We start from the raw sequence: 26,380 nt of genomic DNA, 5'->3' as shown, positions 1-26,380 counted from the left end.
GGCCACACGCTTCTCTCCCAAGGCTTACATCCCAGGCTTTCTTCTTGTCTCAGCAGCTCTCTCACTCGGTCCTTCCTATATCTCTGTCCTTTAACTTCGGTGCCTCTTTTCTGTTCCTTGTCTTTTTTCCTTCTCTGTCCCCTACAGGTTCTTTTTAACTAACTTATCTAATTGGGTGCAAGTGGTACATGCCACTACCTCCGTGCCACAATTAAGATGCCTGACCGATCCGCCTGCCTTCACACATGTATGTGGCATGAATGGCAAAACACCCCAATTAACTGCAGAGCGAAGCATGCCAGCATACCCCCGTTCCCAAATGAAGCTTCACACATAAATATTTATTTAAAAATTTGCCCTGCACTACGGACCACTCATCACAATATTGTAAATCAAAATTTAATGCTATGTGTACTGTTCAATCTTGAATATACAGTACACTGTGGAGTGATACTGTATATAGTATGGACAAGTCGCATTGATCATAATATAATTATAAGCGAAGACCCACCTCTAGATTTATTTTCATTTCTTCATATTCTTATTTGTCTGTATTTGCTTACACACATTTAAATACACATATGTGCTTGTGAAAATCAGTCCATTGCATACACATTTTTTAAGAAATATTTCATCATCCCTTTTTCTTTTCCTTAATTCCCATTGTTTGAACTTGCAAATTAATATTATTGTTATTCTGTGTAATTTTAGTTTTTATAGACATATTGTATGTGTAGGAACTAAGCATGTTGAGAAATTGAAAATCAATGATGCAATGAATTTTCCGCAGTTATATAGACTGACTAAATAGATTAGTTAGGTTAAGTGTTAATCATTAAGAAAGTGATGCAGTGATACCATTTTGATTTTGAAATTACTTGAAGTCTATTTACTTTCATCTCTTATCTTGATGGCTCTTGCATTTCATTAGTTGGAGTACAATTCTTATAAACCTGCACTGGAATTAAAAGGCAAAAACTACCCAATAGTTCAATTATGCAATTTAGTTTGAACTTTAAATGGTTGTTGTTTTGAAAACTTGCCTCTCATGTTTCTTATGTACTTTTAGGCTTAACTTTGTTTATTTTGTTATGAATACTCTTTTGTGCATAGAGTGTGCAGATATCTAGGCTGAGTTTAAGACAATATTGATGATAAAGGGAAAAACATTAACATTACGAATGAAACTAACAATTTTAGTAATGTTTTGTTTTTTGTTCTTAACTAAGGCATTTCTTGAATTAGCTGTGATTTTGTGTATACTATGATACTATGGTTTATTTATTTATTCTTTTCCATCAGATTTGTTGAGCATTAAAAAAATCAGGTTTTGATTACATTTTCAGGTATATTTTGACAAGTTCAGAGTGTTCAAATCTCTTGCTCTGCTGTTAATCCCAGATTAATTTTAAATGAGCTAGTGTGCATGGTTTGAAAACCTTGAAAATGTTATCTTGGAGCTAAAATATCTAATCTCATATGTCTGTTGTTTAGAGATTTGTCAAAGAAGGTAAACATTTTATAATGAGCTGCTTTCTTTCATCCTTCTTAGTGACAAAGTACAGTGTATTAACACATATACAGCAGTATCCTAGTGCTGATCTTCTACCCATTTTTAAATATGTATATATGAGCAATAATTTTTTTATTAATTGTGGATTTTGACATATCTGATTCTGCAGATCTGTTATTAATCCTTTTTTTCAGATAGATGTATTCGAGACCTTCAGAGGGTACAAGCACAATCACTCATTCACTTTTATCCATGCCACCAGTTAAATTGAGTTCTTGTTTTTGAGACGTGAGTTGAAAGTGTAACACCCATAGTAATCTTTTGTGGACACTGGGACATAGACAGTGACTGAATGATTTCAACCTAGACCCCTTTAACTATAAGGCATTAATGCTACCCATTTCACTACAGACATGTGGGTGATGTACAGTATTTACTGAATCAAGATAACACTTTGTAAGAAAATAAAAAGTAATAAGGAATAAGAATGGAGTGACCTACAGTGCAATCACGTGTATCTTTATTTGGATAGAAAAATAAAAAAATGATGGTTTTGCATATGCCATCAGGTTTAATTTTCATTTATTTCCACACAGACTTATGCATGGCGATAGCAGTATTTTTATTCTTTTACTTTTAGTGGAATGCAGAAACAGCAATTTATTGCTCATAAAATTTTATAGGCTAGGTAGTTGAGTACCTTTTCCTTTTTAATGTATGCTACAATAACATATTTGTTCTTGGTATGTGTCCAAATAGGAAACAATTAGATATCTTAAAAAATCTAGCTCTCATGCTAGAATGAGCTGAGCAAGGTAAGGGATAATCACCTTATGAAAAATGCATGAAGGATGTCTCGTTAGGGACTTCTCAGTACTTTTTCACTTATGATAAAGTGACTGAAGGTGGAATGATAGAGCCTCCTAAACAATTAGTCAATGAGAACAACAGTGTGACATGGCTGTAAAAAAAGAATATGATACAAAAGTAGATGTTAAATAAGGTTAACTGTATATGCATGTGTGCATTTCACTAATTCTCACATAATTACAATATTCTGTTGGTAATTTTTATATTTAGAGTCAAGTCTATCTATTCAGTTTTGATTACAATATGTAGTTGGTGGTTATGAGAAGCTTTTGCCTATTTTAGCAGCACTAGGCAGATGGCAGAAATCAAAACCTATTGTGTTATTTCAGCACACACTCATGCACGTTCCCACACTCACTCAATTTGGGGTAGTTCAGAACTGCCAGTTAAAGGATAAGTTTGGTATTTTTCAAGTACAAGTTATTTCTTTGTATATATTAAAGATTAAATGTATATATTGGCAAATTAAATTGTATTCTAACGTGCAGCATTTTATGTACATTTAAAAAAATATCTAGCCTGTTTTCACATTTTAATATGGAGGTGATGGGGTCATTGTCCAAATGTCTTGCACATCATTGCATTGTGGAAAGAAAACTGGAGTATGTGAAGGAAAACATATGAAGATGTGAGAAGAATATGTACATTCCATGCTGCCTGTACTCATTAGTCAACATTCTCTGGCAGCTCTGACTTAGCAGCGCTAATCACAGCATCACTATGATCCATATATCTAATAGAGTAAGTACAGCAATCCTGAAGATTGTTTTCTCAGAGCAAGACTCCTCCATTGCACCTGGGGTGTGCTGTTTCCTCTTAGTAAAGAAACCTTAGTTGCGTAGAATGACTTATTTAAATATGGAGTTTTCCTGAGTTTGTCATAGTAGTTCTTCTGGAATAACTTAATTTTATGTTTCTAATATGAATCATCATATTGTAATTGTTATATAGCATTTGAAGTAATGATTTTTTTTTTTGTATTTTACCACAAAATCCTTTCTTGTGATTGTGTCTTCCTCTAGCTTCAGACTCAGTGAGTTTCTACCGGAGTTTGAGTTTTAAATACCATCCTGAATTATTACCGATCCCATAAAACTAAAGATTTCTGCTTTTGGAGTAACTACACTCCTGAGGGATTCGTTAAAGGGCAGGGCCTCTTGAAGCAGTTTTTAGGTTGTTTGCTAAATGGTAATCTTCAACAGGGCCAAATCTTTTCCATCTAGGATATTTCTTTTAACACCTGTCAACCATAAGACCTTCTCTTGGCCTGTTGTCATTCTTCAATACCTTCTCTCTGTTTATTAAATATCAGGTTCCTGGGCACCACCAGTAGTAATTGCAGATACCAGCTCCTGCTGACCCCATGCTGCCAACATGGATTTCTTTTACTCTACTGCCAATCCTGTGCCATCCATGTTAATACTATAGTTAGTTTTAGATAGCATAAAAGCTTTTTTCTCAAAAAACAGAACTACTCATAGGGTTATTTTATTTATTTTTGAATATGATAAATACATTATTTATACCTAATGCTACCTACCACCAAATAAAATCGAATATCCTCTGTCATGCGTGCTGGTTGAAGTGTCACTGTTTTAAACCATTTTTCTATTGATGAAGATGATGATTAAATTAGTATGTGTACATTTTCATGTCAAAATATTGTGGAGCTGAACACTGGGCCCCCTTTTGCAAGCTTAGGTTACGTACGACAGACATCCTGAGTATTCCAGTAACTATAGTAAAGAATTGATACAGGGAAAAATAATGTGCATTTTGGTTTGATCAAGCCAAAGTCAGATGGCGAGTTAATATAAGTGTTATTATAATTCATGAAGTACGCTTTTTATGGAAGTAGGATAACTGAAAGCAGTCTGAAGTCGTTGTACAAAGGAGAATAGGCAATAAATGTACAAAGCAAATGTGAGAGAGTGATAACTAGGAAGGGCTTGATTACTCTTATTTGTTTTTCTTTTGATTATATTGAATTTTAGTTTTATAAATCCTTTCATTAATAAAGGTAACAACAAATTGAACAAAAGAACTTTTTTTTAGTGAAATGTATCATTGAAAAAATAATGTTGGCAAACTTTTAAACATCACTTTGTCAGCGAAATGTAGTAATTGCCATTAGAGTGCAAATTTTATAAAACCACACACCTCAGCAGGCATGCACACAATAAAAACACAATTGACGTACAGCCTTTTGTACCTTACTGCATCATGTGTGATGTCGCTAGTAAGCACAGATGTCAATATCCAAGATTATATTCATAATATAATTCACTATGGCAAGACACCCATGGAAAGCACGGCGGAAGGGGCATGGATTCACTAAGCCGCCGACAAGTGAGACACATATGGCGCACGCAGGAAGGAGCCACGCCCAACAACTCCAAGACCATTGGATACGACGACAACTCACAGAGCCACGCCCATCAACTCGGACGCGACGGCACAGAAAAACCGGCGTCATTTATATTCGTCTGTCGTAGAGGTCACATGCAGCTCCGACCCACGTTGACTGTTAATAGAGGCATGTTTCTCGCGGAGGTGAATCGCCATATGCAGCGTATAAAACTGTTTGCGAGGGGTATCCCATGGAATCCTTAAAACATTCCTTTACAACTGAGGTTAAAACAAAATGAAGTGAGCAGTCTTTAAAAAACGAGTTTTCGGTTACGACGCACGACCGCGTGCACCATTGCAAACTGTTTTACACGCTACATACAGCAATTCGCATCCGCAACAAACATGCGTCTTCTTAGATGCTCCTGCACTTTGTATACACCCCCCTCCCACCTCGCTGCTACTCTGGTCGGGTGTCTTGGTGGATTATATATAGAGAGGCAGCCAAAACCGCATAGAGCAATGAAAAGTCTACGTGAGTCACAGCTGCATCTGGACTGTACAAAGACGACAACAACTCGAGTGAGTGAGTTGGAGGTGGGCACATGAGCAGGCAGTGCATACTGGACGAGAAATCAGCAGACTAGCATGACGGAGGGAGCGAGTGGACGTGCTTCTCCTCTCTTCCCGTTCCACCCTCCGCACCTGAGCGTCGCACGGACGATTGTGTGTTGGTTCGTTCCGTGCATTGTTACAATGTTGCTTTTCTTGCTGATTTATTACATTACCGATTTTTCAAATGTTAATTTCCTCCCTGTGCTTAAAAATTATTAAAAAATCGGCCTGATTATGTGGCGTATGGTATGCTGCGGGTTGGCTATATTAATATATAATTCACTAAGGCAAGACAACCATGGAAAGCACGCTGGAAGGGGTATGGACTCACTGAGCCGCCGACAAGTAAGACACCTGTGGCGCACGCAGAAGGAGCCATGCCCACCAACTCCTGGCTGCTCCGAGCCACGTTGACTGTTCATAGAGGCATGTTTCTCGCGGAGGTGAATCGCCATATGCAGCGTGTTAAACGGTTTGCGAGGGTTATCCCATGGGATCTTTAAAACAATCCTTTACAACTGAGGTTAAAACACAATGAAGTAAGCATTCTTTAAAAACCGAGTTTTCGGTTACGACGCACGACCGCGTGCACCATTGCAAACTGTTTAACTGTGTTGGTTTGTTCTGTGCATTGTTATAATGTTGCTTTTCTTGCTGATTTATTACATTACCAATTTTTCAAATGTTAATTTTCTCCCTGTGCTTAAAAATCATTAAAAAACCGGCCTGATTATGCGGCGTATTGTACGCCGCGGGTTGGCTAGTATTCATAATTTCAGTACAACACACATAAAGCTCCTTAACTGATTTACAGTGGTGTCCTGCACACTTTGAAATTTACATTCTTCTCAGGGCTAATTGTTTTCCTATAAGATTAAGTTAACCCCAGCTTATTCAAAGAAGACTTTTTTTCCTCATCAATTTTGTTTTGAAAACCTCTTTTCAGTCAAAGCCTTTTAGCGGGGCCAAATAGGGGTTTTTTGTTTCTATGTAAGTATGTCCTGTTGAATGTTTGTTAAATGTGAATGACAACACTGGGTGCCCCTCTTTCTGTTTCTAAATTGGGGTCTGTGTCTTTGAACAGGTTTGCAATGATATGGAGGGGCTTGTGGGATTTGGAGTTTGTGGTTTGTATGTACTGTACCAATAAAACCGGGAGAGAAGGATGTGGTGGGACTTTTCGAGTGGACCATTTTGTAATCAACATCATCCGCAGCAGCTCCTAAACATTTTCAGTTACTGGACATTCGTACCGGAGAGGGATGGTGCTCGGCTGCCAGATGTAAGGATGGCGGTGGGTTCTTTTTCTCCCAGTGCAGTCCTTCGATGCTTTTAGATAAGAGGCGTGCCTCCGAAGACTATTCTTCTGGACTCTGGTAGTAGGACAGAATTTCACTATCCATATTCTGGGAAGCAGTTTATTGAATAGGAGCGTTCCGCACATCATTTAACCCTAGTTTCCATTTCCGGAATCACCCCCATCATTTACAGTAAGGACTTTTTTTCCCAGGACTGTAATTATCGTTGTGTGGGGATTTGTTTGTGAGGGGTGTTTAGTATTTTTTTTATTTTTAAATAGTTATTCTAGCAAATAAGGATAATTTTACATATTTGTATGTTTGGTATATTTAATCTTAAGGGTTTTTTCCCTGGGTGTTGTTAATATTTGATTTGATTGATTTTATCTGTCCCTCATTTTAAAAGCATAGCGTCTTCCTTACTACGCAAATCTGGTAAAATACTCCGCACAAGCTATAAGCTGTTTGGTGGGGTTGGGGGTCACTTACATAATGTTAGGCAGACAGAGGACATACTGTAGGTGGTGTGCTCCCATGAAGCTGATCGCCTAATATGACATACTTAACGACTGACAGGTTTGATTTTCTTGTTAGTCGGTGGCGGCTGGCGGTAAATGCAAGAGGGCTGATAAACATATGAACCAATGGATGCTCACCTGGAAATAAAATGCAGAGAATGTAGCAAAGAGGAAAAAAGATACATTTGTGTTTTGAACCTTACAAATAGAAGAGAATCTCATCTTATTTATTTACCATAAAAGAATGGAAAAAATAAAGGACAGAGATTGTTGCTGAACTTCCTACAGTTCTTAACCCTTTGTATAGTGCTGGCTACTTCAGGCAACATGATATTGGTTGACAGAAAAAGGGTGAGCACGACTATGCTAGAAGATGTGTGCTCAGTCAGTAAATGTGACATGGGCTGCAATTATCAGTCATGTAATTAGACATGATGTAGCAACAAGATCAATAACATCAAATCTGAAGTGCCCCACAACAAAAAGTCATGTAATATTGCATTGGCTTTAGGGTTAGGCTTCATCACTGTTCCTTTTCTTTTAGCAACATGGGTTTATTTCACCTTTAGTTAATTAATCAGCTGATAACAGTTCTTGGGCTTTAGCAGTTGTTATATAATTGAATATACAATTAATGGGTATTTAGTAAGTCTTTATAGATGTACTGTTAAAGGAAAATGTGGGCTTGAATATTAAATGACTTCACCATGTCTTGATGAGCTTCACATATCTGGGAAATGGCAAATTATGATTTGCTTGTATTTTCTTTGTGTAGTCTTTTCATATTCTGCTTGAATATTTAAACTATTCCCACTTTTTTGCCAGTAATATTATTCCTAACATTCAGGTAGTCTTGCATCCCATACCTTTGTATCTGCCACAGTTACAGGAGGATATGAGATGAATCACTGATTTGTTGCATTAGCTCTGCTGCAGTCTTTGCTATCAATAAGGCATTAGTTTTTGGTTTTTTTTGGTTACTGTGTGTGTTTTGTTTGTTTTTTTTTAAACATCAGTCAACTTGGAGGATTTTTTGCTGGTTGCAGAAACTGAAGGATTTTAATAACAGCAATTGTAGATATGTGTTTAGCATCAGGATAGAATGCCATACGGTCATCTGAAACAAGAGAATAAGAAATCAAGAATCAAAAAGGAGGAAAAAATCCAAGTAGAGCTTATTGGTAGAAATCCTTCATAACTTAATGGTATTGTGCAATAATGTCAACCTTGAAGGCCCCCCAGTGGTCAGTTGATTATCAGAATTCTTATATTGATCCTTTTTAGTGAAAATGCGTAATAGAGGCACAGTAAGAAGGTGAGCAAAGGCAGAATAGAGGCATTGTTGGAAAAAAAGAGAAATAGAAGCAGAGGCATTCATGAAGAACCATCAAACAAGCTATAGGTCAGGAGAAGAGTTGGTAAGTGGACAGCAAAGTAAAGCCATTGTACCAAGTGAAATGGAGGATTAGTTAAAGTTTAGAGAGGCATCATTAGGCATAAGATGAAGAGGCTGGATTGAAAATGAAGAGAGAATTGCCTGAAGAAGTTTTCTCTCAAAAGAAAAAAAAAAAAAAGTTAAGTGATATAACAAAGAAGGGGCTTATCCTTAGGATGTTGCGAAGTATCAACAGGACTGACATTGTCTAGACCAAAGTTGACAGAGAGATTTGTGTGGGTAGAAGCAGAGGTTAGGTACAAGATGCCAGAATTGTTGAATATGAGCACAAAGTAATGGTTTTTCATCAAAAATGAGGTGACAGAGTGCCTGTAGGATTCATGGTCAAAACCCAGGAAATGACAAAGATAGAGAACCTGGTATAATTTTTATAAAATATGCTTTTACTACCGAGATGGAAATATAAGGCTTCAGTGTGATATATGAAAAATGAGCTAGTGTTTATAAGCACAATAAAAATGGCTGCTGCTGTTGCCCCCACCTCTCACTTTCCTGCATTTTTAATGTTTTTTTATTCAGTGATTAAATTTATTAGTAGTCTGTATTTGTGTTTATTGTAATTTTCCAAATACACTGGCAAAAAAGTAAAAAAAAAAAAAATTTTTTTTGGTCATGTTAAAAATTTTAGGTGTCCTTTATAGAGTTGAGGCTACTGAATCCAAATCTGTCTGCAGAATCGCTCTGTCACATCCAGCTTTTGAAAGGTAAAGGTTTTAAATGGAAGAAAAATAATGTTTTACAGAAAAAAAGTAATATATTTTTTAATTAATTATTTAAATCTTGAAAAAATAATAGATTACACACAATTGTTTTAAGTTATTATTTACATAATAAACAGGTTTTTTTTCTTTGTCTCCCTAAGACAATTGTGGCACACGCCTTTTCTTTTTTCTTTCACTAAAGGATTAGCATGTATTCTTTTATTGTTTGCTTACCTGTTACTTTATGGAGACAATGAATGTTTCTGTGAAAACCATTTAAACAAAACCTTTTCTCTTCTGGACAATAATGAAGGCATCTTTCTAATGGTATAAATTTCTTGCTATTTTAATGGAATAAGAAAAGGCAAAAAAAAAATTACATATACTGATTGAGAGCAGAAAATGTGTAGTAAATATTTGATTTTGAGTTGTTTCCAACTCACCATTAAGAATGAGAAAGACTGCCATTTTTCAGCTCAAAATATGCTTCAACTACTATTTTGAGCATACAAAATATTTATGTCTTAAAACAAATGTAATTATTTTTTTTAATCTTTTTTTTTTTTCAAAATGGAATTTTTCACTAATTCAGAATTGGCATAGAAACAGTTTGTGGCAAAAAACGATTTGATAATGAGATGGCAAAAAATCTAACAATTAAATAATTTAAGGTTCTTTTATTTTAACTACTTGTGTGTAAAAAGGGGACTAAGGAATAGATTTCCGGCCTATTTTAGACATTTTAAGTATATTAGAAAACATGACATACTGAGAAATCCTCAATAGTGAGAGCTACAGTAGGAGTACAGAACTGTCACGGTGTATACTGTGGATAATGAGACCTATTCATTAGCGAAAAAGCACAAAACACAGTAAGCAATCTTCGGAATATCCCAATTGTGGTTACTTGGCTGAGCCTGCTGACAAAAACAATTGAAGGCCCACCCCTTCCTCTTTGAAGGTGTTGCAGTACTGTTGACCTTTCCTCTTGTCTTTCACGTTTTTTGTCTAATTAGTCTGATCTTTCCCTGCTATGTGGCCATGGCTGCAGCTGCCCACTTTGCGACCTGGTTGTTGTTTGCAGTGTAAGTATTAATTGCACCTTTGTTGGGGAAGGGAATGATAAAAAATACATGTGATTCAGTGGTTGTTTTGTGGCTGAAGGCACAAAAATAAGAGAGGTACTAGCATGAGAAGCAAAGCAAGATTATGAGCTTTGGCTTTTCTGAGTGATAGGGGGTAATGTAAGGAGAGAGAGAGGCAGAGAGAGACCTGGAAAGCTTTATTAAATATATTGATCTGAATGCAATAGAGAAATTTACCAGTGTGACCCAGAGATTAAAACATCTGTTATGGTTAATATGTACTGTACATTTGCCTTAGGTTAACTTGAAATTTTTGATTTCAGAAAAGTGACAGCTAGGGAAAACTGACATGTTTGGAAGCAGTAAATTGAAGCACAACAATTTATGGCATTAAATGGTACTGGATCTGAGCATTGTCTTGCTTCATTTTTAAGATCTTAAGTATAGTAAAATAAAGTAAAATAAGACTTAATTATAATTTTTCAAGTTCAGAACTTCAAAGGAGTTCAAACCACCTCTGTTTTCTGAAGAATAGGTGAATGAAAATCGTTCATGTTTTTTTCCTCTAAGTATCATTATCATAGGAGAAGATTTACACATTTAGACAAGTGTTAGTTTTTTACCAGAATATTTCAGAAAAACAAAAAAGAAAGCAAAAGATGAACTTTAAGGGCCTCCTATTGTACACATGCTAAAGTGATTCAAAATATATTTACAACTTTTCAATCTAGCAGTTTCCTATACTTACTTAGCCTTGAAATTGAATGTCCATACAGTAATTAATATGTCATACAGTCTATCATTAGGTTCACAGTTTGAAAACATATATACTGTTAAAGTATTTGTTTACATATTCTGTGTTTCATTTGATCAATGCAGTTCATAATGTAATTTTATAATATTTCAGCTTTCCTCATGGCAGGTGGCATTGGTAGTTTAAAGTTATTTGTACTGACTCATGCATCCAGAATCCTAGTTTTTATTTAATTCCATTTTGGGCATGGCCTGTCTGGCATTTACGCTCTGACAACAGTGCTTTGTACTTATAGATGTGTGTGTTTGTTCATAAGGCTGTTGTTTGATCCAGGGAATGAGGCACAAATATTTCTTATTAAATTTATGTATATGTTCAAATATACTCAAATGCTGTTTTCTGAATAAGTTTCTTGATAAATTGTGGTAGATTTTTCAGGTCATGGGCACAGATGATGTTAAATAAACTCTAAATAAGCTCTTTAACAGATTTTGGTTCTCAATACCAATAAAAGATCCATATCAATTATCTGAACAGAATTCTTTCACCCTTTTATAAGGTCCATAATTTTCACTCACCTTCTTTGTGATGGAGTTTGTGTTACATCTTATTCAGGAATACACTTCACATATCGGCGAATACAGCACACACAACATTCTTTCTTCAACAACATGTGTGAACGCTGCAGTTCTCTGAGCAATGTGACAGATGTTTCTTGAAAAACACACTTTTCACAGAGCAGCTTGGGTCTGGCTTTTTATTTCTCTGTTGCTCCCCTGTATTTGTGGTATATTGACCCTATTATCATTCAGTCATCTGTGGTTTTGTTAGACTACATCTTTCATTTAGTTTTAGCTTCTTATACTCTGAAAAAAATCATCTTCTCTGTCATTTTTTAACTTTGTACTTTTCTAAATATTTAGAATTTTCTTTGATAATGAAGTTTACTAAATAATAGAGAGAAATCGCTCACTGATCATTCAAAATATGACATTAAATGCATTGATTTGTTTCATGTTTGAGAATTTGTAATTCACACTACCCCTGACAATATATAAGGTATGAGACTGTGACAATATTTATTCTAGCTTCTAACAACACAACATAGCAGCTATTGAAAAAGTGGATTAACAGCTGTGTATGGAAGTTTTGACCAACTGCAAGTGATTTTACCCGAGATTTTTCTCTTTGCAAAACTACCACAGCAACACTGTAAACAAGGCGCATCACGTGCAGTGCACACTTCTCTACTTTCTACTTAACTATGTAAGGTTGTGACATGAATTTGCCCCTGCATGTGCTAATAATCAGCCTTCAAAGAATGAAGTGTAGAAATTAGAAACTGGAGCAGCCTGCATTTGAAGAGAATGGGCTGCAGTTTACCATTGGATATGAGGTTAAAATTTAAATTACCAGAACTTTTCTGAAATTGATGTAGGAATGTGGCAACTTAAAAACCCATGCATAGCAGACCACTGAGTCTTGGAAATATTGAAGGTAGTACCTATTGAAGCAAGACACAGTTAAGTATTCCACTGTCAGTTGTTGAATTGTATGTTTTTAGTTCATTCATGCAACTCTGTATATAGCTAGTGAAGTTAATTCTGGCAGACCCAGATAATCAAACATTGTTCATGTCAGGATAGATGACATGGACACTGTGCTGTAAAAATGGTGTTGCTGTACAGATAAGATGTAAAATTGAGGTCCTGACTCTCTGTTTTCTGGTCTTACATTACCTACTTTCTTTTTACACTTAATTATCCAACTAAGGATGCATTAGATAAGTAAGAATTGAGGTACCATGCTAAGCTGCATTGCTTGCATTCACCAACTCTTTGTTGCTATTTGTAATATTGTAATATTCTTTGCAAAATACTGTTCAGAAAGGCTCTGTTTTTCTTGTTAGTCAAACATATTTTGCAGTAGTCATCATGTAGGATCCATATGAAAAAGTAGTAATTTTAAATGGAAACAATGTTAATAATAGAAGAGCATATTTCGTTGCATCAAGTAGTATAAAAAACAGAGCTGTGTAACTTAAAGAAGATTTTAATAAATTTAGCACTGCTTGCATATCTCCATGAAATTAATCATCTTTTGTCAGCAATACACTTGTTTTTAAAAGGCATTTATACTTTTGCTTTAGGTGGTCAAAGTTTCTTCATATTGAAACCTTCGCCTAGTAAAACTCCTAGTGTACATCTTGGAAGGATAAAATTAGCATTTCAGTCTGGTCTGTTCTGCCATTACTTGGCATTCTACAAGTGGACCTCTGTAACTTCTGCCAACATAAAGATCTCTTAACATAATAATGCCTGGAAAAGGCATCTTTTTGAGTTTTTCTTTTTTGCTTCTTACCAGAAATTCTTTTAAGATAGTAATGGGTAAAGTAGATTTCCAGTTCTGAATGGTATAAGATAAACAATATAAAGAGCAGTTTACATGTGAGTAATTTTTTAAAGGTTTATGAAATTTCCAAACCATTTTTGAAGTATTTTATGAGTTTTTCAGCAATGCTTATTCCTTTTCCTTCTATGGCTTATTTTAGGTTATTTCTGTATGAATGTTATAATGTTGCTTCCAAGAAATGTTGCCTATTGTCCTAAGTTTTTGTTTAGAGCCACCATTGAGACCTTGAATTTAAAATCAAACAGGAGCTGAACAGTTTCTAAATCTTTCTGTCCTAATTTGTTTATTTGCTAACATACTGCAGAATGATTAATTGCCTTAAACCAAAATGTTGTTCACAGTGTTCATCCCTTATATGTTACCAGTGGTTAGACTCTTCGTCTTCACATTCAATATCTGAATATAATTTTTGGGTCTCATAGTTAAAATGTTGTGTATTTTATAAATTGAAGTCCAAGAAATAAAAATCAAAAACAACAGCATGATAGTAAACTCTTTGCCATCAAGCCACCCACAAACTGAATCTCCAAGTGTAATTTTCCTATTCTGTAAGCTCCTCAAACTATATCCTGCTTGGTCAGCAAAAATACAAGACACATTCTTGTTTTGAACATTTTTGCTTCCTTAGACACATTTGCAGTGTGGGGTACTTTAAAAAAAAAAAAAAAAGAAACCCTTGGTAGCCGAATGATGTGTTAGGACCACAAGTGACCAAGTCTCAGTCCGTATGAATGACAGCTGGCATAAATGCATAAGCTTCTAGGCAGGGTCTATTAAGAGATTCATCAACAAAAATTGATTTATTTTTCAACAGCATCCCAGGGAGCATTCAGAAGTTAAGAGGTTTATAATTGGCAACTTACAGTAAGGTTTTTTTCCCCCCTTTGGTTTAGTATTAATGTTTTAATATGATGGTTTTCTTGAAAAAGTATCCACCACCACCAATAATGTCCTGTTTTCTAGAATTTTTGCAGTTCATATAATTAAATCATTTTAAATGAGTTTTTTTTTAATAAAAGCTATGAAAATGTTTGAAGATGATTCTAAGGCACTAGAACCTTTAAAATGTGTAGAATTAAAAATCTTTGTTTACTTTTGCATGTCACATTTAGGTGCTGCTTTTGTACTTTGTGCATTTCATTATGAGAACATCTGTAGTATTAATATGTCCTGGGAGGTTTTTTGATTGTTGGCTCCAGGGTTTGCACGTCAAGGTTCTCTGTGTGGTTTCCAACAATCCTCTCAAAACTGGTCCAGTTTTTATAAGTGTGTCAGGGGTCATCAGTGGTACTGATTCCGGATTATTCATTCACCTTTACTTTCTTCCGTATTACAAAGTGCATTATTTAAATTACACCTATTTTTTGCCAGAGATTTAGATTTCTGTCAAATTCAAATAGGATGTTCTTATAGTTGGTTCTGATTGTCTTTTGCTTCCACCTAAAATGTATTCAGGTGGATGAATGTAACTTCCCTGCATCATGCTACCACTTTTGGGGCTTGTGTTACATACAGAATATTTTTCTGAACTGACATTTATTCTGAAGTTGTACTTTAGATTTTGTCCAAAATTTATACTGTAAGCATTTTAATATTGATATATTCTTCATATATCCTTAATAGTGTATAAAAGCTAAATGGAAAAAAAAACATTTTTAGTTTGACTCGTTTGGAGAAATACTAGTAAAGCCAAACTATGCCACTCAAATAAGATGTTTTACATTGTCTGTACACCTTCTCTTCTGTTGATTATGTAAGTTCTTTTTCACTGGAATAGCACATTCCATGGACGTAACCCTTCAAATTGAGGGAGAGGTGGTAGTCTCATGGGGACAGATGTGGAGTAAAGAATAGGTATGGCATTTCATCATATTCACAGTCTCTCAGTGTAGCCTTTGTAAACTGTGCAGTATCAGCAAGGAAGGAGGGTGGTCATGTTGACATTCTAAGGCATGTAGTAAATATGGACAACACCCTCAAAGTCATGAAAACTTGTGCACATTATCTGGCTGAATTCTGAATTTCTTGCTGTTGTCTGCTGTTTCAATGATGTTTCATACTCAGTAATAGTGGTAGATCTTTGTTTCGTTCCATGTTACTAAATGCTTTTCAAGTTGTTCATATGCTGAATTCATTAACTTGAGATTCTTTGTGGATGAGTTGAGGCTTTATTTCATGAATCAACATTCTAGGCAGCCACTGTGCACAGCCCTTGCTCGTTTGTACTTATTCATGAAGAATGGCTTCAGCAAACAAATGCCTAATCCATATAGTATCTGCTACCTCATGTAGCATCACTCTTCAGATTTCCATTTTTACTTCACTTCATAGTAACAACATTTTCTTCTGTCAGTGATGCTGAAGATAAGCTAGACCTTGAGACATTTTTACAAGAGGTGACCCACCATGACAGAAATCTATTTCCCATATTTTGACTTTGGTTTACAAATTTTACATGTCATGCCTCTGAATCAACCCTGAGAAGACAAATTTCTCTTTAGTCTTGAAATTCCATTATAGCACAATATTTGATTTTGTAGTTTTTGGCATCCTTGTTGACTTAATCTTTAAACACAAATCATATTCATGTATTTTAGCACATGTGAGCGTAATCTTTAGCAACTTTCAAATTCAGCACAGAGGAATACCCCTTAAAAAACTTAAAAGCTTTCAATCAGCCCTCATATTGGTTAAGAATTTTATCTTGGTTGTAACGGTCTAGAAATCAAAAGATATTTTTTAATGATCTTCTCTAGTACAGGGGGTACACAGTTATAGTGTTGGTTGTTATGTCAACAATAGTTAGTTGTACTGATAGTTACTTTTTGTATCTGGATTTTATCCAGATTACGTTTACACTGTGCATGAAAATGTATCTCCAGTGTCAGTATCATTTTCGAATGGAGATTTGATGCAAAATATAAATCAGCTTCCACTTATGTGATTTCTATACGTGGATAGAAATAATTTTTTCACTAATGTAAATTGATTATTATTCAGTTCTGACACCTCCAAATGCACATTTAACCTGGTTTTAAATGTGGTCACCACTTGTGAACAAATCACGGAAAACTCATGTTGATGCCAGGTGTGAAAGGAGTCTGTGTTAACATTCATTCTGTACAAAATTAGGAACAAGATAACGAATGTTATCAATTAAATCAGACACACTTGTCATCATTAAGCTGGGATGCAGTCATAATTAATCCTGGTTTATGTGCTATTTCTGACAGATTTTCAGACTGATTTAACAAGGAAAGTAATGTACAGTTGGATTCTTGCTATTTTCAAAAGATCATTTAACTACAGAAATAACAGGGCATTATTTTTAAGATGTGGTCCATACATTTATTTATTTGTTTATTTTTGTGTTACAGAATAGGCATTGGATAATTCATACTCATTAGTGGCAGAATTGATTTTTTTCCCTATTAAACAGCTATTGGTGGGGAAATAAGTTGCATCATGCAGTGTATATAATCATGAGTTGCCACATTCATTACTTGTATATTTTTTGTCTTGGACACAGAATTTTTTACTACTTAGTCCTAACAATGCATAAATAAAAGATGAAAATATTTTTTCTGTGTGTTCCAGTTTTCTAATTTTGATTGGAGTATTTGAAATACTAAATTAATTCAGTCTAAAGTTATATCAAATTCATATCCACTCACCTCTGATGATAGGAGATAGTAGTTAAGAAACTTTAAATGTCTCTATTATATTTTTACTAATTTAATCAAGCTATAATTTGTATTGATTTAATAAATATCACTAGTTCAGTGTGTTTTAATTGTGTACTTCAGGGCATTAATCTGTCTTCATGGGGTTTTATTTTGTACTCTAATGTACATTTTGCTCTGTCAAAAAGCTAGAACTGCCCTGAAGTGGAGGAAATTGTGAATGAATACTAGATTTCTGAATTTTTAGAAGAATTAGTTAAAGCTAATAATTGTTTTTTATATTATATAGCTATGGGCGATTAAACACTACTGTGATGTTTGATTCTGCTTGGTCATCATAGATATTTTCCTGAAATAAGATAAAAATAGGGAATATTTGGGATAGATCATATTTTTTTCTTTTTTTTCATTTTTTTATATTCATATTTTTCACTAGTGTGTGTTTAAGCTTATTTTATCGGTTAAATGCTACTCCATTCCTAAGTCACTGAGAGAAAAAAAAGAAAAGATTAATGTTGTTTTGTCAAAACAAAAAAAAAAAAAGCAACTAGAATGTGTGGTCTGTAAGACGATGGTTATTTATTTCTATTTCAGTTCCAGCTTTTTTACTGTAGAGGGCAGCCCTTACACATTCTGTAGTATCAGTTCTCTAATGTGAAAAACATTAGTAGGATAAAAAGCAGAAAATGTCTTATTTAGACCACATACAGTAAGTGACTAGACATAATGCATTTTAATCTAAAGGTATTAGTCAGCAGTTTATGAAAAATATACTTTTTTTATTCCCTTATAGCTTACAACATTGATAGTGTGCATTACAAGTGTGAAAAGTAGACTGTGATAATAATATTTGGAAGGATAAAATTAACTAAGGTTTTTTTAATTTCAATTAATATTATATATGCAGATTGTGTTAATATTAATACATTTTGCTAAATGAGTAATAGTATTGTACTATGCAGGTCTTGACTATGCCTGTTATCATTTTTATGGTCACTTGTACAGTAGTTTAAATCTAATAGTCTTTACTTGCACTTTTTATTCTGTTTACTAAAAAATGTAAATGCACAGATTTTATTTTAAGCAAAACGTGCACCCAGTTGTTAGACATTAATGTTATTACTGTGTATTGGCACCAAGCTCTATGGAACCTTAAGCACTTGGTTAATGCCATCTCTGGTCTTCCCATTATGTTTCCCTTATTCCTTTTCCAAAATCATCAGTTCTCCTTTCTATGTTTAATACTTACTAATCATAGGGATTGGCCAATTCACATATGCATTGTCATTAAAGGTTATTTGGTTTGTAATAATTAGAGACTCCTGGAGATACCATGTTCTGCAGAAGAACAACAGAAAAAAACTTGCAATTTTATTTTATGTTATTTGGTAATACTATATATCTGTTCCAGAATGCATTCCTTTAAAATTGCTTATGGTATAGGTTGGACAATCTGTAACCATTATGATAATGGTAGATATACAATAAAAATGCTGATGCCAGAGAATACTTGTTAAATGTATTAGCTGTATAAGTGCTTGAGTTGGATTTCCTGGGTAGCTGTGTTCAGTGGGACGATAAAACCAAGTTTAATTATACTCAGTGTTCAGTGTTGCAATTTAAAATTTCTAAAAAATAAGTTGTTATAGTTTAGCCATAATAGATTTCTTGATGTAGCATTCCTAAATTTGTCCACTAGATGGTGCTTGTCATTTAGCTTCCTGTTTAATATGTGGCATTTACTATTCTACAAAGTGTTTGCTGAACATTTTCTTTAGTCTGCTGTGGCTTAAAGAAAATGACACTTTATTGGCCCTCATTAACAGAATAGGCCAGGGGAGTACAGGTTGTGCAATATACTGTTTATGTTTAAAGATGTGCTTGTTTGGGGCGTCTATGTATGCCTTCTACAGCATATATGTTATACATATATACAGATGTATCTGTTTTAACTAAGTAAAGTATGTTATGGTAACAGTAAATATTGTACTATTGGAATACTTCTAGAACAGTGGCTCTCAAGTTCAGTTCAGGGCTTGTAGATTTTTATTTCACTCAGTTTCACCAATCAGTGAGTCAGTCTTATTTCTAATTGATCTGTTTTTTTAAATTGGGTTGAACTTTTTCTTTTGTTATGCTGTAGTTGAATAAAGAATGCTCTAGAATATTCAGAAAAACTGCCATTGTGCATGAGCATATTAATTGACACTATTTCTCATTATTGGCAATAAATTTATGATGATTTTGTACTGTGTATTAGTGTGTGATTTACAATGCAGGTTAAATATCTGTTTTGTTTTCAGAATATCTGCAAGAAAGCACAATTTAAAAACACTTTCCCTACATTGTTAAAATTATGTTTTCTAATAAATATTGAAGACGAGAGGGTAGTACAGTGGTAAGCACTTCAGCCTTAGCCTAGTGAAATGTCCATGTTGGCAATTTTCTGTATGGACTTCCATGTTCTCTATATATAAGGGCTACCATGCAGTAATTTTTTTTGTCCCTCCACATTTTTTTGCTGCTTTTGATATCTTAAAACATGTGATTTATGACTTTATTGAACATAGGCTTTCAGTGCAACTCATAATAACATAATTGTACCGCTATATGGAAGTGAGAGTAGAGGCCTGAAGTCGTATAAAAGTTACATTATGCTAAAGAGATGCAGGTTATTAATGCTTAAATTAATTAATTTTAAATTTTAAATTAATTAATCCAGCTGGGAGGCGTAGATGTGTAAAATGTGGAGTGTTTGTGTAAAAATTTGGTGTGTGAAAAAATGTAAGCATGGAGGTGCAGGGGTTAGTGCATTTCAGAGTTCTGGGTTCTCTCCATGTTTGCTTGGGTTTTCTTACTCTATTTTACCGGTTAATCAGTAGCTGTAAATTGATCCAAGTAAGATTTTTTTGTGAATGAACTGGTGCCCTGTCTGGGATTGCTTCTTGCTTTATATGCAGTGTTACTGCTTTAGGACTTGACCCATGAGATCTTGAGCTGTAATAAGTGGGATTAATGATGGGTTTATGGATAGTTATAAGTTACAGCTTTGTATACTTTAACTGGAATAGAAATAAGAAATCCGAGAATTAGAAGTGGTTAATAGTTTATCTGTAATAGATACAATGGTGAAATGCTATTTAGGCTAATTGCTGATTGTTCTTTTGTGTAAAAAGGGAACTCCAAGGACACATTGTTTATATAAGAGAGATGACCACAGCTCAACTGTGGTATAAAATAAGGTTCCAAGTAAGATCACTGACTGATAGTAGTATGTAGAAAGACATAATCCACCAACTATATGGAGCTAGGTAGGGGAAAAAAGTTTCTGATTTGATAGTATGGAACTGACTTCTAGAAAGGAAGTCGTTATACAATATTATTATAAGAGATGACTTATTAGTGGGGCAGATGTGGAGTTTTCTGCAAGTGGCTGATAGCCTAAAAGGTTCCATACAGGGCCAGGATAAATAAATGACATTAACATTGTTTATGGACCTCTGTTTTATACTTAAACTGCAATTGAAAATTGAATATGACAAATTCTTATATGTAATTAGGTAATTATAATATTCAAGAAAGATGAGTAAAAATCAGAAGGCGGTATTAAGCATTTTGCTTGAAGTATAAAACGTTACAAATAAAAAACACTAAATGTTTTCTGAAAGTGACTAATATATAATTTAAATATGTGTGTCTTCTCGGGTTATTCCTTTCCCTGGCACACTGGGTGGCAGAGTCTCTAAAGCGGAACTCCCATTTGGACACTTGCATTACTGCATGGGAGTTAAGGTTTCAGTGGGAAGCCCTGCATATATTTTTTTCACATTCTAAGATGTATAATTTTGAACAGTAATTAACCAAGACTTTAAAATGTTTATTTTTGAATTTCTATATATAGTCCTTAAATTAAAATATTTAAAATGTTTATAGTATTTACCAAAATGAAATCATCATACTTTATAAAGTATTACTTTATTTCATTTCTGAAATGATATGGGAAAAGGAACTGCTTGCTTTCTCTGAGATGCCTTAGTGGAATAAATGTAACTTCTGTGACGTCTTTACATACTAAGGACTAATTTTACACCCTGAGTGACTTATTTTTTTACTGTGGGTTCTTTAATTCTGTTGCAACTGAATTTGTTCTATTGAAATGAGCATTAAAGTTCAGAAAGTTTACTAACCATCTATGACTTCTGTGGTTAACCCCCCTCCCCTTGAATCCATTTGGCATCTAGTACATTTCATGTGAGCATGAACCTTTTTGTGTGTCCTGTGTTTAAAATAGTTTGTTACAATAATCGATTACAAAGGGAAAAGAGAGGCTTTTGTGGCTTTGGATTAGTCATTAAGATTGATTGTTTTTACTTGTCAAAGAAACTGATACCTGATTCATGACAGAGCACCTGTTGGCAAAAAATTCAATATTTTCCTGTCAGTTGTAAGTTTTGCGGCTTGGAGACTGGTTGCAGTGAACCACAAAGTCCCTGGGATACACAAAAATAGTTTCAACTGTTTGTAGCAAATTTACACCATGGAGCTAATTAAAAATGTCTTTTTCATTGCTGAAAAAGTGCAGATACTGTTAGATTAAATTATAAAAAAGGCGAAGGAATATTTAGTATTTCTTGGGAAAAGCTCTAAACTTGTCATTTTACCTTGCAACCCTTATTGCATGATTTGTGTCACTAAGTGGTAACATTCATTGTCTTCTTAAAAATAAATCAATTATTTTCAGTTTTCGGTGTCCGCTTGCTGGAGTAAAACAGATTTCTGTCTACACCCGCTGAAACATTATTTAGTCAATATTGCACTGTATATTGCTATTATAATGGTGAATTGAAAAGGGGCAATTAACAAAGGAGGACACACCCGACTGTCATCGTTCTTAAAAGTGCAGTTCTTTCTATTAGAGAAATTATAAAGAAAGCCAAGATGTGAGTACAGTTTTCTACACCATCAAAAGAAACTTGGAAACTCTGACGGGAACTGATCTGGTGAACCCAAAACCACAGCAGAATTGGAAAACAAGTTTCTGAGAGTCAGCTTTTGTGAGATGTGCCTCACAGGACAACGGCTCTAAGCACAGCTGTTTCTGTATCTCCAACTGTGTTTTTTTCCTTCAGTCTTTTCTTTAAAGTTCAGTGGGGCACTTGTTTACTTAGACCACTGTCGTGACATATTTGTATATGTAAGTAATTGTAATGCATCCAAAACTTGGAGGTTGTCTTTGTCAAAAATATTAACCAAAAAAACAAAAATAATAATCCAATTTACAGTTTTAGACTGGAAACCGCACCAGTTGGGTCTCCAGTGGGGATGTATGACTAAACAAACAGAGCAAAACCCCTCCATGTATGGCTGAAAATGTGTAAGCATTACAAAGATCACCACCATCATTTTTAGTCTCAAATATAATTAAGATTAGCCTGGCTGTAAACTCATAATCAGTAGAAACACCAGTCACCATCTACTGAAAAGTCATAAATTCATTTGTTGTACTATATGTGTTAAAAGGGTGAAGTAGGCCATCTTGTGTATCTATCTCTTGTACCTTATGTACATGCATTGGTTCTGATGTCAGCTGACATAAAGCAATACTGCTTATATTTCAGTCTTAGTATTTTATGTTTAACCTGCAATACAATATAAACAGGTAGCTGAACTTACTGAAAAAATAAATGACAAACCTCACTGCCACATCAACAAAAATAAAATTAACTAACTCTCATAATTGACTTTTTGTCAAACGTTTCTAATATTTTAGTAGAAAAGGATCTATGACAGGAATTTTACTGTGTTTGCTATTTTATCTGAGTTACTGTAATCTAAGCAACCTTTTTTAATAACGAGAATTATTATTTACTTGCTTATTTCGGTACAGTTATTAAGAAAAATATTTTTCATTCTGGTATCAATTGAATTTTTTTAATTTGCTCCGGATCACACATTAAGGCAGGTACTGAAACCAAATGAAGAACAAAAAATGTTGTGACATGTTCAGTGAAATTCCTTCCTGCATGTCTCCCCAACATGCAACACTACTCTGCCATACTGTGATTCACAAATCATATTAGCTGTCGTCACTAGTGGAATTATGGCAGCAGAGTGGATGCTTGATAAAGTATACAATCATTTGAAAAAAAGTCCATATATTTTGTAAAATATAGTTTCTGGAATAGGCTGTGGTGCCCTGTTTGTCTAACTTGGATTATGCAGGTTTCAGAATGCACTGTTGTATAGAATATAGCCAGACAAGAGTATAATTGTGACTTTTCAACTTTAAATCAAACGTTTTTCTGTATCCTTGGCTGATTATGTTACTTTCATCAAATCTCAGACATACCAAATATTGTTAAGACTGCACTGTATTCCAAAATCCATTAAGAAGCTGAATGATATTTTTATAAAACAGTGATATATTAATTACAATATTTATATATTTTTAAAATCGTGGTGGAGGTGACAGGCCTTTTATAAAGCCCATGGGATCAGTTAATTTTCATTTTTTGTTGTCGATCTTCCCATGAGTGTAACAAGGCTTATATTGCAGTGTCTTAATTCAGATTAACAGACAATGTTTACACTCCCTCACACTACGTACACATCTTATAGTAATATCTTCCTCTCAATTTTTTTTTGTCTTTCTTACCTTTTATGATATTGTTTTACATTCTCTGTCAGTAGAATGTATTGAAGTAAAGTGCACATACATTGCAGAAAGTGCAGAAGCAAAACATTACTTTTTATGTTTTATTACAATTCTCTATGCAAACCAGTAGCATACAGAGTCATATAGTGCTGTAAAAATATTTTCTCTCTTCCTAATATCCTCTTTTTTTGCATATATTAACAGTGAATGGCCTTGGACTTTTAAGCAAAATGCCATATTAGAGAAAAGAAGCCTAGGTGTGAACACACTGTACATTGTTTTGAATCATTAGTCTTTATTTAAGGAAAAAAGTTATCCAACATACCCATCACCCATGTGAAAAAGTAACTTACTCTGTATTTATTTTCAATACCTATTTGTAGCATATTTAGCAGTGATAATCACAACTAAGCTCTTCCTAAAATTTGATATCCGTCTTTTGCATTACTGTTAAAGATTTTTAGCCCACTCTTATTTTGTGTAACCGCTTTGGTTCATACAAATGGTAAAGTTTTTTAGCATGAACTAATCATATTATTAGGTTCTGTCAAAGGATTTCTTTTAGATTCAAATCAAAATTCTGTCCAGGCTTCTAAGCTCTAATTTTGTTTCTCCACAGCCAGTAAGTTGTAGACTTGCTTTTTTGTTTTGGGTCGTTGTCCTGGTGTATAATCCAGTTATGCCACAGGTCATAAATGGATGACTAGACATTCTTCAGTAGAATACAAAATTCATGGTTCTATCAATAGTGTCAAGTCTTCTGTGTCTCTTGAGGCAACAAAACATTCCTACAACATCACAATAACACCCCCATGGTTTATTGTAGATATGATGTGCTTGATGTTAAACATTGTATTAGCATTATACCAGACATAGTGAGACCTGTGTCGTCCAGATAGTTCTTCTATTGGTTGTCTACATAAAGAATATTTTTCCAAAAGGTTTGGGGATCATTCAGGTGTTTCTTTGAAAATCCCAAATGAGAGCAGATGTTGCACTTGAATAGCAGAGGGTTTCTTCTTTGCTCTTCACTTATAAATCCAATTTTTACTTATTTATATGAGGTCCTGAACACTGAACTTATCTGTGGCAAGGGAGGCCTGCAGTTCTTTGGATGTTCCTCTGTGATCCTCTTGTGACTTACTGAACAAGCACTTACCACTTGAGGCAATTTTGGCAGGTTTGCCTTTGCTGAGAATAATCACCAATGTTTTAAATGTTCCCCATTTGGAGATAGTGGCCATCACTGAGGTGCGGTAATATCCAAGATCCTTAAAAAAAGGTTTTGTAGCACTTTCATTATAGGTAAGTTTCAACAATCTTTGTTTTATCATCTCTGCTAGAATTTCCTTTTATTAAGGCATAATGTTCTAGAAACATTGTGGTGACTACTTCACTGAGATGGTGAGGATCATTATATGGTGAGGTTTAGATTCAGCACTTTTGGCTGCTGTCAAGCCTGGCATGTTCAGTCTACTGAGTCAAATTAACAATGGACTCTGGTCTGTTGTTTAAGTGAATAACAAAGACAGTGAATAATTTTATTACATAATTATATTATATATAATATATATATTAAGTCCTAATTTAGAAATAGTGTTTTATGATTACTTTGGTTCCCTTTATCTGATTTTCCATTTTATCTGAAGATCTGATGCCATTTCTCATGACAAATATGAAGAAATAAACAAGTGGACAAAAAAATTTTCACAAAGAAAATAATTAATAACTAACTTCACATTAGAAAATAACTAATTCATGTGCTAGGTTATGACTATAAAATAATTGGTTGTTCATTACAGTTCCTTCTATTTGTGCCGTCCTGCTTTGGGTATTCTTTTATACAGTATCTCTCCTCCTTCTGTTCTTACCCGCCTAGATAAACACATTTGTAAGTTGTTGAACTGTTGAGGCAAGGGATTTTGTTTATTGATTCAAAGAACTGGTAATATATGAATGTGAAGAGCACTATATGAAGCTTGCTGTTAATATTGCATAATATGAGGTCAGGAAGATGGTTGATACTCTGAAGCATCAGTCCCATCAGCCTATGCTGTGGTTCTCATTTTAAATGGGCTAGCAGTTGGTGTGTTAAAAATAGCCTTTAAAACTGATATTATATTAAAAATAGTCTTGGAAAATAGACTTATTTTTTGTTATGAACTAAAGTGTTCCAAGCATAAGCATCCTGAAAATCCTAAAAATTCCCACTAGAGGTTGAAATAACTTCAAAACCTGGCTTGTAACAAAGAGGGCAATGAAGAATCTTTATAAATAATATGAAGGTTTATTAACAAAAACAGAAATATACAAGTAAAGTAAATACTCAAAAGAGCAAAAATGGATTTGCCTGAAAGAAAGTCCAAAGCAAGCTCGATCCAAAGCAGAAATCCAATAAACAAAGGAAAGAATCCTGTAAACAGAAAGAGCAAAATAAAAAACAGAACAAAAGTACTGCTTTACCAAACTCC

General features: G+C 34.3%; 1 protein-coding gene across 4 annotated transcripts in view; it reads left to right on the top strand.

The window, feature by feature from the left end:
- LOC120527253 (WD repeat-containing protein 7) overlaps positions 1–26,380 on the top strand; it is a 522,770-nt gene that overhangs the window by 105,789 nt on the left and 390,601 nt on the right. The gene's annotated exons all lie outside the window — the stretch shown is intronic.

Source organism: Polypterus senegalus, chromosome 4, assembly GCF_016835505.1.
Source record: "Polypterus senegalus isolate Bchr_013 chromosome 4, ASM1683550v1, whole genome shotgun sequence".
Lineage (NCBI taxonomy): Eukaryota > Metazoa > Chordata > Cladistia > Polypteriformes > Polypteridae > Polypterus > Polypterus senegalus.
Note: the sequence above shows the minus strand (reverse complement) of the source record. Positions and strands in the feature narration are given on the sequence as shown.